At 39.3% G+C, this 15,138-nt stretch overlaps 1 long non-coding RNA gene across 1 annotated transcript; it reads right to left on the bottom strand.

Moving 5' to 3' along the window:
- Position 1: 1 nt before the first annotated feature.
- Positions 2 to 5,120, bottom strand: LOC136004455 (uncharacterized). Its single transcript, XR_010608479.1, has 3 exons — positions 4,948 to 5,120; positions 3,785 to 3,968; positions 2 to 2,232 (listed from the first exon to the last, which is right to left on the bottom strand). It is a non-coding gene; the product is annotated as an uncharacterized LOC136004455 (long non-coding RNA).
- Positions 5,121 to 15,138: the final 10,018 nt, after the last annotated feature.

Here is a 15,138-nt window from a genome sequence, read left to right as displayed (position 1 = left end):
CTGTCAGGTATGTAAGGATAACCCAGAAATCACCTTCTTCATAATCAGTAAGCCAGAGCAGTTCAGACCCAGATGAGTTGCAGGAGAGGACAGATCCTTGTGACAGAGTACAAATACCATAATTTCTTACCAAAGCAAAGAAGATCTAGTGGAATTTGGCATAAGGCACAGATCTACCTCTTGCTGTGACAGTGGTAGGCAAAACTTGAGGAGAGAAAAAAAGAACAACTGGCTTTCTTGAAATTTTATTAGTGGTTGTATGTGAGATGGTAATAACATAGTACCTGTGACGCACTAAAGATATAATCAAGTGATCCTTCTGGAGAAGCTAATTTACATGGTAATTATCTTATTCAGTACATATACAGTTGATGAAAATACAGACTATTTGGAGAGCTCATAAGCTCTTCTACAACTGACATTTTTTTGTGTGATGTTCTTAGCTTAAAAATATTTCACATGATCTAAACATAACTTTTATAGGTATCATACTTGATTCGCAATTAGAAATACGTTTGCTTAGCTTACGAATGAACTATATGATTCCCTACTGGCTTGTAGGGAATTTGTTTATCATCTTTGTTCTAAAATGCAAATTCATGGTCCCAGATGTGGTGAGCCCTGTCATGTTAGTTACTACAGAAATAAAGAATAAAAGGTAGCCACAGGCTAAACTGACACCTAATTTATTTTTTGTTTCATGCATTGGTGAAGTAACCTTACTGTATTTTTAGATGACTTCTAAAGGCTTGCAATCAGCAAATACCATAATGATGTAACAATTTACCTAGTGTTTGCATATATGCAAAAATCCTTAATGCAAGCATGCCCAAGGTTATTTGAAATTGAATTCCTAAAACAGAACAGGCAGTAAGTGCCATTGCAGACCATTTTAAAAGAATTGATTTTGTTTCAACTTTCCAATATGTCCACAATTCTCATGCATTTCAAGGCCAATTCTTTTCAAAAAAGAAATCTACATCTTAAGTGTGCAATGTTCTTTTATATTAGTCCACGTGGAGAGTTTCCTATTAGACATTCACTTTGCATCAATACTGTGCTTCAACAAAACGTGGAGAGTTACATAATCACCTTGGTCTTAACTGGGATATTAGTTGGCATTCATTGCAATCAACAATGTATTTCCAATGTAACAAGTGGTAAGAATGCCACTTCAGAAACAGCTTTTCTGCCATGAGCAGGACATCTTACTCACAAAAGAGTTAATTTTGGTGAAAAGGTTCTAACTGATTTTCTATCTCTCATTTTCATGCCATGCTGTTTGCAGAGCTGTCTGGTCTTCTAGATTTTCGTATGTTTTGGCCATTAAATTTGTTGGTATCACAGAAGTTAGTACCACAGAATTAAGGGCTTTACCAGAAAAAAAGAGCTACTTCATGAGAGTCCACAAGTTGGATTTACAATATATCAGCAAGTGTAAGCTAATGTGGCAGGGGAACGTATTTTTATTAAGAAAAAACATCCTTATTGTTACTTAACTGTCCAGAATCTATAAGAAAAATAATAAAATTACTGCATTTTTCACCACAATTCAGTTTGATAACAAAAAGTATTCTTTTTCCTGTTAATGAGAAACCTTGTATTTCACTTAGTTATAATCTCAGATCTTGTTTGCTCTTCTCTGTGTCTCTGTCCTTAAAGATTACTGCAAAACACTTGGGAATGCAGCTAACTGAATTCTTCAATGAAACAAATTTTTGGCTGGACAACACTCATTCAGTGTATACTAAGGCACTTGCAAGAACCTAGGTGCTTCAACAGGACTTTTACTGAAATGCAAAACTCCAAGAGAGCAAGAGGTATAATAGGTAATAGCCTTGTGATTGTGGAACTCTCTTGGGAGATAAGCAGCACATTCAGGAGCCTCTTCTGCCTTATTTAGGTGTTGGGCCTAGATTTTTCCTTCTTCGTCTTTAGTCCCCGAGTGCTAGGTGTGAGAGAAATGGCTATACAGATCTAGTCCAATGATTATTCTGTCTATCCAGGATTTTGGGTACTCAGCTTCACAGCTTTGTCACAGAGAATTTAAACAAAATATACAATAACAAAAAGTCATAATCCATCTCTACTTAGAAAAAACACTGCAGAGTTGATTTCCTGAGGGTTGAAGCAGATTTCTGGAACAGGGATGAATGGCAGACCTGCAGACTGAATCTGAATCTTTCACATCCTAGGTAAATTCCTCTCACTGCCAGACTTCTGTCTGTTCATCTATAAAATTGAAAGGGTTTAGTGTAATTTAGTAAAAAAAGAACAATTAAGAAACTTAAAAATTTCCTGGTCTAACCTGATACTGAGCATCTTTCATCAATAGGGGACAGATTTAATAAAAAAATATTTATGACTGCACATGATTATAAACTCATACAGTTTGAATGTGTATTTATATACTGATATCATTAAGAATTATTTTTGTTAGCAGTGAAATCTGGTCTTCTATGATGTTGACAATGTTCTGTATATAGAAAGGGGGAATCTCTGAGGAAACTTGATGAACTTTGTATACCTTCCAAGACAGTGATAAATTTTTGAGAATAATTCAGTGGCCCCTCATTTTTTTTGCATAAAATATAATCTTAAAACTATCAGGTAACACAGTGTGGTAATTTTATAACAACATTTAGCTGGTAATTATTTGGTAAAAATAGAAATGGGTCTTAATTATTTTTTATCATGGATGTCAATATTTCTTTGCTGTGATTACATCTGGGCTATTTTCCCATTTTTTTGAGGCTAAACATAAATTCAGATTACAAATATTTGCTTCTAAAGAATATTTACTGAAAGAAGAAAAGCCTAAAATAGTATGTCTCAGCAGGTCTCTTCTTTCATAAACAGGATTAACATAAATGGTGCTGCGAGATGATGATGATTAATGGTTCTAAACTCTATAGATCTGCATTATGCAATGCACCTCATATCCTTGAAATGAGGACGGTCATTTGTCATTGTTGTTTACAGCTCAAATTACAACAGGTAATTTACAAGAATAGATCATAGTGTTTTATAATTGCATTTTTTTTTTTTTACTCGTGGTCTTATATTTGAATAAATATTAGGTCTCAAAGCAATGCATTCATTTTCTGTGTAGTGACATGCAGTGGCTGGATAATCAATTATACATTTGTTTAGCCAAAATGACCTCTATCATATTTCTCATACAGTCGGTACCCTATAAGGAGTCCCACAGAATAAAACCACACTCTTCCTACCAAGAAGCATTCATTTTCTACTTTTGTTTCCTCATCCCTACTCAGCCATGTGGCTGCAGGGTTTGCAGCTTATCCCTGGAGCGCATTCTGCCTGCCCATGGGAATTATTTTCTGGTCTTCTGTTAGCATGCCCTTACAGGGGAGGTTGTTTTCCCATGGGCCCTCCCTGGCACCTCTCCTCACCCATGCTGCATCCCCCTGTTTTAGACAATGAATAAAATCTGTGACTTGGCTCATACCAGCTGTATGGCTCATCGGAGGCTGTGAAGTTCATTAAAAGCCACATGATATTTTGTATTCAAAGAATTTCTCTGGACCTCTCTGTACTTTTTCACAGAATTACAAAAAATGTATGTAACATATGTCAGACAGAAAAACCTGATTCATGGTTTTGTTTTGTTTTGTGGGAATGCACTAAGAATCCGATGTTTTGGCTTATGGTATGTTCTAATGTGCCCTAATATTCTGAATGGGAAATTCCATTAGATCACTGACTTATGGTTCTGGAATTGCTCAGTGACCTCAAGTACTGGAGGACAGATGTAGCTTGCCTTCTTTATTTACTGATGCTGGCTCATAAATGTATCTTGCTAGCTTGGACAACAGAGACAGGCTCCCCTGTGGGCCACTTAGTTGAACTTGACTGAAGAATGTCTGCCCCTGGAAAGAAAAATATTTGGTTTCCAACAGAGAACTCGGTGTTTCTGTGCCAAATGGGACAGTGTTTGGAACAAGCTGGAACAGAATGGAAAGAAGATTAAATTACCATGCTAAGACTGAAAGTGATTATATAGATACCTAAAACCAAAATACACCTATGTGGGTATCTATCTACTGTGAATGTTCCTCCTTTTCTATTTTCAATCAGTGTCAACTGCATAAAGCTAATGTATAATCATTCCTTGGAACTTCCTCTCAAAAACTTAGGCACATTTTGTTAAATGTGTAACATAGGCAGCAAGTGATATGGTCATATCAAGCCGTTTAAAAGAAGATATGCGCAGGTCAGATCTATCTTCAAAGACTACAGGGCCCTGCAAAATTCATAGTACCAGAGCTAGATGCCTTTGTGTCTAGTGTCACAGACAATTATAGTTTAGTCTGGAGGAGCTCTCTCTCTGCTGCCTGTCCCAGAGATATCAGAATTTCAGTATTAAGACTCAATATATTATACAGATTTTTAGTTCAGAACCAGTATATTTGAATCAAGGGCAACTACTGTCATCAGGTGAATTTAGTTTTAATCAGCCCCCTTCAAACACACATCTGCTCCATATAGGTACATGTCTATGTATGTGAATACATATGCATACATACACGTTATTTTGGCACTGGTACTCAGATCTTGCTCATAATACTATTTTCCATTATCTGTCCTTGCATATCTCCTTTCAGTGGACACAATATATACTTATAGATTGAGAATGTGAAAGGAAAAGAATCCATATTTTCTGTGAAGGCATCTGTGTGGTTTTATATAAGATTTTTATAAGACTGAAATTAAAAAGGGCGAAGATAACACCATAAAGGTAAACCTATAGAATTTAATGGAATGTTATAATTATGTTTTTCTTTTATCTTACAGATTTCATTAGGAAGTAGTATTCACATTATAGAGTCTTGTAAGATAATGTAAGAGATAAGAAGGACAAATACTCCGATAAATTCTATGAGTTTTAAAGTAATTTCTGTATAATCCTGTCAGCCTCCTTACCTCTGGTGGGTTCTAAAGGATTTTCTGTAGGGACTGTCTTCTTCAGTTTGTTCACAGGAAGGCCAGAGGCATGGATACAGCTGGATGATGCACATGCCTCATTCAGTGAATTACTTACTAGTAGATATCATTTGCTGCCTTGCCAAGCAGCAACAAAATAGTAGCAGAGCAGACTCCCGTATCAGGTAACACACAAGCACCAGCTGTCCCTTTAACCCATTGCTCTCTTCCTTTCTCATAAACCCATTCTTTTTTCATCCTTAGATATTAATGTTTTTCACTTGTGGATAACTTTGTTTACAATGTCACATCTTAAGTACCCAGTGAATTATGGAAAATTCTGTGTTTGTCATGGAAATAAAATGCTCACTTCATACTGATAAAAGAAACACTGAAGTTTGCCCTTCCTGTTAGTATTTGTGTAACTTTAAGGGATGCCTTTGTGTCATGCACACAGGTGCCATGTGATGCAGGAGTTACCATGGAAACAACACTATTGAATGCGAGATCAGGCTTCAGAATAGCTTTATCTTAATCACCTTCAGTTCTTCCATATGTTCCAAGTGTTCTTCTCTGCTCAACATGGAGTGAACATGAAACATAACAAATCTGTGGGCTGAAGGACGATACGCTTCACTTGCACAACTTTTCAGTCATTGCCAGCCTGTTTTAGTAATAAATTCCTGTTGTTCCTAGTATTCTGTGTATAAAAAAGACAAGTAATGGACAAAGCATGTATATACATTTTCTACATATCCTCAGAAGATATTGTAAGGCAGACATCTGCCAGTGAGATGTACTCAGTAGTGAAGGAGACTTCGGTACCTTAAGCAGTGGATAAGTAATGTTCCCATAAAAGGTTTATCACTGGTCCTACACTGTTTTATGGAATAAAAGAGAATGGTTAGTTTGAGAGGGGACCCAAGATACTGTGGAACCTGTGGATATTTGTCAATTGAGCACAACCACTATTTTATCTGATTGAGACTTCTATCAAACAATGCTTTCTTCCTTGACTATGAATTTCCCGATATGAAGGAGTTTTTAATTGATTCTTTTGTATTATAAGATGTTCTCAAAGGAAACAGAAAATATACATGGTATAATGCTGTAGATAAAGAACTCTTTTCTAACAATAGTAATGACTGGCCAAATGTGTCAAATGTTTATATACAGCACAATTCAGATCAATATTTTTTATTGTATCATTCAAGCTTATTGACCAACAGAACTAAATAAACATTCTTAAACCTTTATACTCTCAGATTTAGAAAAGAATGAAAAACAGTGGTGAAAAAATGTCAGTGTTTAGTACAATATACAGTTACTAAGTATATATGTTATGTATAAGACTGACAGTAGCATGAAAACAATACCAACACAACTGTGCACAGATACATATTTAAACTATGATCATGTCACATATAACTTCATCTCTGTCATTCAGCCACCTAAACTTTTGTTTTCTTACTGGGGCAGAAGGGGAGGTTTCTTTTTCCTATGTTGACAACTAAAGTACGTTCTTAAGACATCATATGTGATGATATGAAAAATCCTGCTGAGTCCCAGCTGCAAATGAATCATCTCATGATCTCAGGGAAGGAAGGAAAGACTGCGAGAAAGGGAGGAATTTTCAAGAGATGGATTTCACTTACATCATCTCATAGAAGCAAAGTTTTACTGAGGAATGTTTGCAAGAAAAGACATGAGAAGTGTCAATATGAGAAATTAAGGAATAGAAAAGCTTACAGTGAGGACCTCTAAGTAACCGTAACATTTGTCTAGCAGAATTCAAGATACACAAAATGAAAGGAAATTGCTGTTGATAATGTTAGGAGGAAGAACAAAGAAGATTTATGAGTAAGACAGACAAGAGGAAGTACAGCAGATGTATGAAGTAGATTTATGAAGTAGAAATGCAAGAAGTAGAAATGAGATAAGACTCTGAAGGAAAGTCATGGTCACACATGCAAGCCCAACATATAGCCAGTAAGCATGTAGGAAACAATGGTGGCTGTTCAAAAATAGACTGGATGGCAATCTGGATGGATCAGCATTTAATGAAGAGAAAGCTACATGGACATTTTGGTAAGAAGAGCAATCACTTTAGAAAAGAAAAGCAGAAAAATCCTGCCAAAGCTAGAAGGAGGGAAAAGGTTGAATGAGTGGTCACAATCAGAAATGAAGTTTCCTTCATACTTAAGAAATTGCAGGTCTTATTCTAGTGTTGAAATAGTGACTGTGTGTACTTCCACACAGCCACTTCCCTTTATCTACTCTTCTCAAAATCTGTTGCCAGTGCATCTTTTCCCTCTCAAGAAAATGTTCTGTGCTTCTCTTGGCTTCTTTAATAGCCAAACATGCAATCTGACATTAGATATTGACACAGGAGTGGACTTTTTAGTCCACAGAGTCCTAAAAATGAAAAGGATGAAATGCGCAAGAATTTCATTGTCATTGTGGTTCATTAGGACAGGGATTTTATAGGCTATAGAGGTTTTTTATGAAATCACAGTCAAACGTTTGGCAGTGACAACTGCCATCCCAAGTTCCAGAAACTGGTGAAGGAGGGAAGCACCCTGATGCTTAATAGCTGTGAGCAGTGCAGCTGTGGCTAGCCCTCACCACTTCAGCATCGGTATCAAACAGTCATTGTCATTGTGTGACACAGACCAAAGTTCTTCTCACTTATCTCCCAGATCCGTGGCTGCCTACAATGTAAGATGTCCCCAGAAGAAGGTTTACTACTATTTTAATTTCATCAGTTCTGTGTATAAAATTCTGCTGCATGTATAATTCGTTCTGCTTCCATTTTGAAAGTCTTGCTGGATTGAATTAATTTTCAATAATTATGAAGCATGAGTACTAGTCTGGGTATTCAGCTGCTGATAAGCCTGAAAATGAATTCTAACTTGGAAAACAGATTGACTTATTTTTCATTCATTATCAAAAAAATTAAAAGAAATTACAGGCTAAAAAGGTTACCTGAGGCAGGTCTCATGTGCAAAAGCAGCAGCAATATAAACATATATTACATAAAAGCCAAAGCAATTAATATCTGTGCAACAAAGTGCATAAAAAAATAGTTCATACACAATGATAACTGTGGTTATAAACTAGCCTATTAATCTGTAAAGCAAACTTTGTAATCACTCCAGCAATTTTCAGTCTCAAATAAGCCATTTGATGGAAGTCTAATTAGATTTGTGTTTCAGTTCTGGGAATATCGTGTGTGCTTTTTCTACTGCTTTATAGGCCATAACAAGTTGTTCCCAGGACACTTAACAGACAAGTTTCATCCTTCACTGGAGCTTAGAGTACATTTAGGACACGTCCTGCAGAGCTGTTCACTGTAGTGGTTCAAGGACACCTGGTACTGTGGAACAAATGTTTTATTTACAAATATAGTTTTAATGAGTTTCTGACATGCATCAAGATATCCTTTGATCCTGAAAAAGAAAAGGTGATAAATACTAGCGTAATGCAAACAGAGAAGATGATTTAAACTAAGGCATGTCATAGCTATCAAAAGCATCCCAATGCTATAGTACTGAAGTAAGAGTTCTTTGATAAACAATCCGCTGGGACTGTAATGTAATTTTAACACCTTCCATGGAAACTCCTGGTTAAAAGACAGTAAGCAAGTGTCCCAAGTCACTGATGCGATAGCTCAGAGCAGACAATTCTCTCTAATAATGGTGGGTTAATGTTGGAAAAAATTAAGTTTTATGACATTTGGGTTCCTACTGTCTTTTTCAGAATCACTTACAAAGACTTCTTATAATCACTCTGGCACTGCTAGGATATTATACTAGTATAGCATTTCTGTACCCCTGTTTGTGCCCAGTTTATCTTACCTACTTGGTTATGTAGCTCTGTGTTCAGCCATGTCAGTGCCAATGGGCAGTGGCACAAGAACTGATGATCTCCAGCACCACTGAGTGGCAGTCCGGTTCTGTGTGCTAATGCCTGCATCACAAATCCAGCACCCTCCCTCACCAGGGTGTTTGGTCTGTGGGAGTAATCCATCAACATTTCAATACGACATTGTTTACATGACAAGCAGCCAATTCACCCACTTGAAAAACAGGCTACTTTGAGAAAAGATATTACAAAGAGACTCTTTATGGCAGAATTTTAACAAATAAATGCCATACATTCACATCTGCCAAGTTAAAATTCAAAATACTTGAGAATTACAAGTACTTGTGAAAATAATGAGGTTTTGTGTTCAGAGGAAGCTGTGCAATAATTCTGATGTATACATTTAAGAAATATTGCTGTTTGTCTTGCAGCAAGCATATAGAGGCTCCAAGGAAAAATTGAGTTTATGCAGAGTACTTCCTACAAAAAGCTAGCACAGAGATGGCTCAGATAAAGGGCATAAGCAACCTACTTCAGATAATATACAAGAAGTAGAGAAAAAATGGGTGAAGAAGTCAGTTATCCTCTGTCCAATGAAAGATCATTTTGATTCCAACTTTGATGGAAGCTGGTTACTTGCTGACTGTCATGGTACTAGCCTATTTTCTCACATGAAGAATTGTTCATATTGCAGATATGTGAGACTGATTACAGTGTGAAAGAAAAATATGGTAACTCTGGTCTCACTCATCAATGTGGGGAGAAAAACAGTTTTGGCTTGGATAACTAAATATGTTCACTTCTTCCGCACAGAAGTTCAAAGCAATTAAAACCTACCACGCGACAATTCAAGATAAGTCAGTAAAATAAGTGCTGTTTTGAGAGGCATCTTTCTCATACAGTCTCCATGCCTGTTACAGTTTTTCTGTTTTCATAAGTGTGTTGGCAGGCTTGTACCTTTGTCCAATACAGACCTAATCGTCACACCTCAGAGTTACAAAATCATGGTACAAATCTCTGTCTTCTAACATGGAAAAAATAACTTTATTAGAATGAAGAAAATTAGAGCCAATTTGCTTTTCTCTCCTCTGAAGAGTTTCAGTCTAAAGCACCGTCACTCCACACTTCCTGACAGGCTTTGTAATAATAGCAAAGTAATATAATTTCAGATGTCTTCATATCCCTTGTTTTATTTTTTAAGTCCTGGCATCGTCGTGGCATCCTTCCATCCTTCTGCAGATTTTTACATTCTCTTTTATCTTACCTGTTCTTAAAGTCTCTGAATTTTCACTCATCTCTGTCATTTCTATATCCTGCTTTCTCCTGCATCTCACTCAAGCCTCCAGTGACAGTTTCAGCAACAATTTTGGTGTGAACCATGAGCCAGCCAGGGTGCTTTCAGATCCAAGGAGAATAGAACACCATCTCTGTTAAGGCATCTCACGCATCATAGCCCCAAGCTTTGTCATCAGAAGACTTTGGTGTAAGTGATCAAGACACAGCTGTCACCTCAGACACTTCCTTATCTGGCTCCTGGATGACAACCTCAATGCTGAAAAGAATCTGGACAAGGGACTGAAATTTAGGAGGTAAAACAGGTTTAGCAGCAGAGGATATTTACAAGAGGACAAAGAAAAAAGTGGAGATAAAAAGAAGAATAAGGAGAAAAAGGAAGAAGGTGAAATGAATGGGAAGACTTTCTCCCATTCCCATAAGGCCACAATGAAATTGAGTACTTACATAACACCAGATTTTGCTTCATCACCTCTAGTAAGTTCTCTGCTAATTCTTAGTCACAGTTGAGCTCTGACTGTCACACCTTTCAGTCTTGGGATCTCTATTATGGAAGATAACTCCATAAGGGTATGTGTAATTAGACGGAGCAACAGGGTGTGACAGCAACTCTGTACCACAGAGCAATGATGTGCAGAGCAGCACACTCATCATAGCTTGCAAAAGAATCTTTTCTGAAAAGGTATTTCAGATTCACCCTGACCTCCCCAAAGAAAAACTGCCCTAAGAGATAATTTATTAAACACTGAAAAATAAAGAAATGTCAGTGTTAAAGATGTCTGTGAATCTTTAATCCCTTATTAAATTATGATGCTGGCTTTTGTTTTACAATCATATACATTTTTCGCCTTGACCCCTGCTTCATCATGTGCAACGAATGAGCTTATTAGTATATTCTTTTAGCTTCATTCAGTGTGTGATCTACTACTTTTAACTACTCAGTCTCAACTGTGAGGACAGCCATACATTTCCTGCTGGCCTGTTCTGTGGCTCTCACAGCACATACACGTTTCACAAACATTTCACACCACAACGCTTCCCTGAAAGAATTCAGTTTTATCATCCCCACCATACAGCTGGGAAGCTCAGGCTGTATGATACGAGTATCTGAGAATTCAAGCTGAGTAGTACACAATGGGTAACATTTTGTGTTTTCAAAGAGCAGTTCCCAGTAGCTTCAGGTATAGCTGTAAAAGTTTAAACGTTTCTGCAAATCAGCCTGTGAGATCTCAAGCTGGACAAGGAAAACAGAGAACAACATAACCGCCTGGGACAAATGTGATTAAATGAACTTGCCACACAGGAACTCTGCAGTGGAGACAGACTCCACTTCTTCAAAGCAGCTACTGTCCAGTGATGAGATCTCCCTTGCATTTCCCTGTGCACCAGGGCTTTACGATAAGAACTGTCACACAACCTTGATAACAAGCAGTGTTATTGGCACATCACAGATACTAAACTGTACTCTTTGCTCATGTAAAATCCCCCATTGTGCCTGAAAAGGAAGTGTGGACTGTAATAAATAGGACTCTGAAGATGACTGTGTGTCTTCTCGTTTCTGGATCAGTTACAAATGCTGAACACCTCTTTAGGGTATTTAACTAGAAAAGACTGTCTAGTGAAAACTCCATGACTCCCATTATAACATCAGACGCCGTGTACTGAAGAAAAGCCACCAGATAAACACAGAGCGAATTTTTCAAACTCTGTCTTTTAGTGCAGGCAAGATCTTTCTGTTGAACTGAAATCCATACTTATGGAGAGGGGAGTAAGACAAGGAAACACCCCTAGATAAGCAGCAAAGAAGTTCGTTCTATGGCAGGGATAAAACAACTCAACTCCTTATTTTTCAGGTACTATAGCTGGATTCAACCTGTGAGACTCTGAAATGATGGAAAGAAGGAAAATTGTCCCAAAATATGCTCGCCCTCCCTTCCCCTTGTCCCCCCTAAATCTGCTGAGGTGTTATTTCAATTTAGGGAGCCATGGAAAGCTGCAGAATTAGGAGGCGAGGAAGCCCATTTGCAAGAGCCTGTTAAGCCAGAGTGTTTTCAAGACTATGATTTTAATCTCTTAATCTTCTGTAGGTTATTTAAGTGCTACCTCATGCCAGAGTGTTGTTTTCATGTTCAATAAAAGCTTTAGGAACTGGAAGAAGTTGGTGACTTCTTATGCCTAAATTTCAAACTAATAAAGGGCACTTTACCTCATGGTCTTGAGCATTGGTGTTACAAACTTGCATTTACCAGACACATTGTTCTTGAGTTAACTAGTACACCTTCAGTTTTATATATGGGTATTTGTGTACATGAGAAACAAAACTCCATCCTGCCCTTGACATTAATGCTGTCATTAGGGAGGAATATTCATTGGGCAGGCAGACATTACAAGTGCTAAAGACCAGGCTAGGATCAGGCTTAAAAGCAAGGCAAACCAGACCCCAGAGATGTTAAGAAGGGGATCAAGGAAAGGGCAGAAAAAGGGAAACATGGAGGTAACGGGTCTCGAGTAAACACCTCAAGGAGCAAAGAAAAGGAAACTAATTACGTCTAAGTCTAGGTTAAACAGCCGACAGGCCTGGAGCAAAGCTGAGAAAGAGCTAAACTAAGCAGAGAGGACCAGAGTACAGAATACCATTACAAACAAGTAATATGCTGAGATAGCAAGACCGAGTAGTGAGATGCCTACCTGAGACATTGACAAGCCACCAGATCGATTCAGAAATCCATCCTCAGAGGTCAGTGTTGGCACAGTCAGTCACACAAACCATAGAACCATAGAATGGTTTGGGATGGAAAGAAGCTTAGAATCATAGAATAGTTAGGGTTGGAAAGGACCTTAAGATCATCTAGTTCCAAACCCCTGCCATGGGCAGGGACACCTCACACTAAACCATGCCACGCAAGACTCTGTCCAACCTGGCCTTGAACACTGCCAGTGATGGAGCATTCACAGCTTCCCTGGGCAACCCATTCCGGTGCATCACCACCCTAACAGGAAAGAACTTTGTTGAGAGCTTTTTAACAAACAATGGGCATGTGAGCGATCCAGGACACTTGCCATTGGTTAGAGTTTGTAGTAAGGATTAATGGCCTAGTTCACAGGTTACTTCAGAGCAAAGTTGTGGCCATGTATGCGGAAGTTCTGCAGGAGGGAAACAACTCCCGGATGCTGAAGAAGGGACCAATCAGCTGCCTTTGCATTGTGTGTAGAAACCAATCATTATAAAGCTTAAGCGCGGGACCAAGCTTGGAAGCTATAAAAGGCAGTGCTCTGAAGTGAATAAATGTCAGCTTCTGATTACATTAATCAGCGTGCTGTCCGTGGATCTTCCGCAGAACTTCCTCCTTATATCCAATCTAAACTTCCCCTGTTTAAGTTTGAACCCGTTACCCCTTGTCCTGTCACTACAGTCCCTGATGAAGTGTCCCTCCCCAGCATCCCTATATGCCCCCTTCAGGTACTGGAATGCTGCTATGAGGTCTCCACGCAGCCTTCTCTTCTCCAGGCTGAACAGCCCCAACTTCCTCAGCCTGTCTTCATACGGGAGGTGCTCCAGTCCCCTGATCATCCTCGTGGCCCTCCTCTGGACTTGTTCCAACAGCTCCACGTCTTTTTATGTTGAGGACACCAGAACTGCACACAATACTCCAGGGGAGGTCTCACAAGAGCAGAGTAGAGGGGCAGGATCACCTCCTTCAACCTGCTGGTCACGCTCCTTTTGATGCAGCCCAGGATACGGTTGGCTTTCTGGGCTGCAAGTGCACACTGCCGGCTCATGTTCATTTTCTCATCAACCAGCACCCCCAAGTCCTTCTCTGCAGGGCCGCTCTGAATCTCTTCTCTGCCCAATCTCTAGCTGTGCCTGGGATTGCTCCGACAAAGGTGTAGGACCTTGCACTTGGCATGGTTAAACTTCATGAGGTTGGCATCAGCCCACCTCACGACCGTATCAAGGTCCCTCTGGATGGCATCCCTTCCTTCCAGCATTTGAACCGAACCACACAGCTTGGTGTCATCGGCAAACTTGCTGAGGGCACACTCAATCCCACTGTCCATGTCAGCGACGAAGACGTTAAACAAGACCGGTCCCAACACCGATCCCTGAAGGACACCACTTGTTACTGGTCTCCAGCTCTACATTGAGCCATTGACCACAACTCTTTGCGTGCAACCATCCAGCCAGTTCTTTATCCACCGAGTGGTCCACCTATCAAATTGATGTCTCTCCAATTTAGAGACAAGGATGTCGTGTGGGACAGTGTCAAATGCTTTGCACAAGTCCAGGTAGATGACATCAACTGCTCTACCCATGCCCATCAGTTCTGTAGCCCCATCATAGAAGGCTACCAAATTGGTCAGGCAGGATTTCCCCTTAGTGAAGCCATGCTGACTGTCACCAAGCACCTTGTTGTTTTTCATGTGCCTTAGCATGCCTTCCAGGAGAATGTGCTCCAAGATTTTGCCAGGCACAGAGGTGAGACTGACTGGTCTGTAATTCCCTGGGTCTTCCATTTTCCCCTTCTTGAAAATGGGGGTTATATTTCCCTTTTTCCAGTCATCGGGAACTTCACCTGACTGCCATGATTTTTCAAATATGATGGCCAGTGGCTTAGCAACTTCATTCGCCAGCTCCTTCAGGACCCGTGGATGGATTTCATCAGGTCCCATGGACTTGTGTACGTTCAGGATTTTAAGATGGTCTCGAACCAGATCCTCTCCTACAGTGGGCCCAAGGTCTTCATTCTCACAGTCCCTGAGTCTTCCTTCCAAGACTTGGGTGGTGCGGTCAGAGCCTTTGCCAGTGAAGACTGAGGCAACAAAGGCATTCAGAACCTCAGCCTTCTCCAAATCCAGGGTAGCCAGTTCTGCCGATAGCTTCCGGAGGGGGGCTACGCTGTCTCTAGTCTGTTTTTTTTTTGCTATGTACCTATAGGATCACTTCCTGTTATCCTTAACATCCCTAGCCAAGTTTAATTCTAACTGGGTGTTAGCTTTCCTAACCTGGTCCCTAGCTTCCAGGACAACATCCCT

The sequence above is a fragment of the Lathamus discolor genome, chromosome 1, assembly GCF_037157495.1.
Source record: "Lathamus discolor isolate bLatDis1 chromosome 1, bLatDis1.hap1, whole genome shotgun sequence".
In the NCBI taxonomy this organism is placed as follows: domain Eukaryota; kingdom Metazoa; phylum Chordata; class Aves; order Psittaciformes; family Psittacidae; genus Lathamus; species Lathamus discolor.
This window is presented reverse-complemented; position numbering and strand designations above follow the sequence as displayed.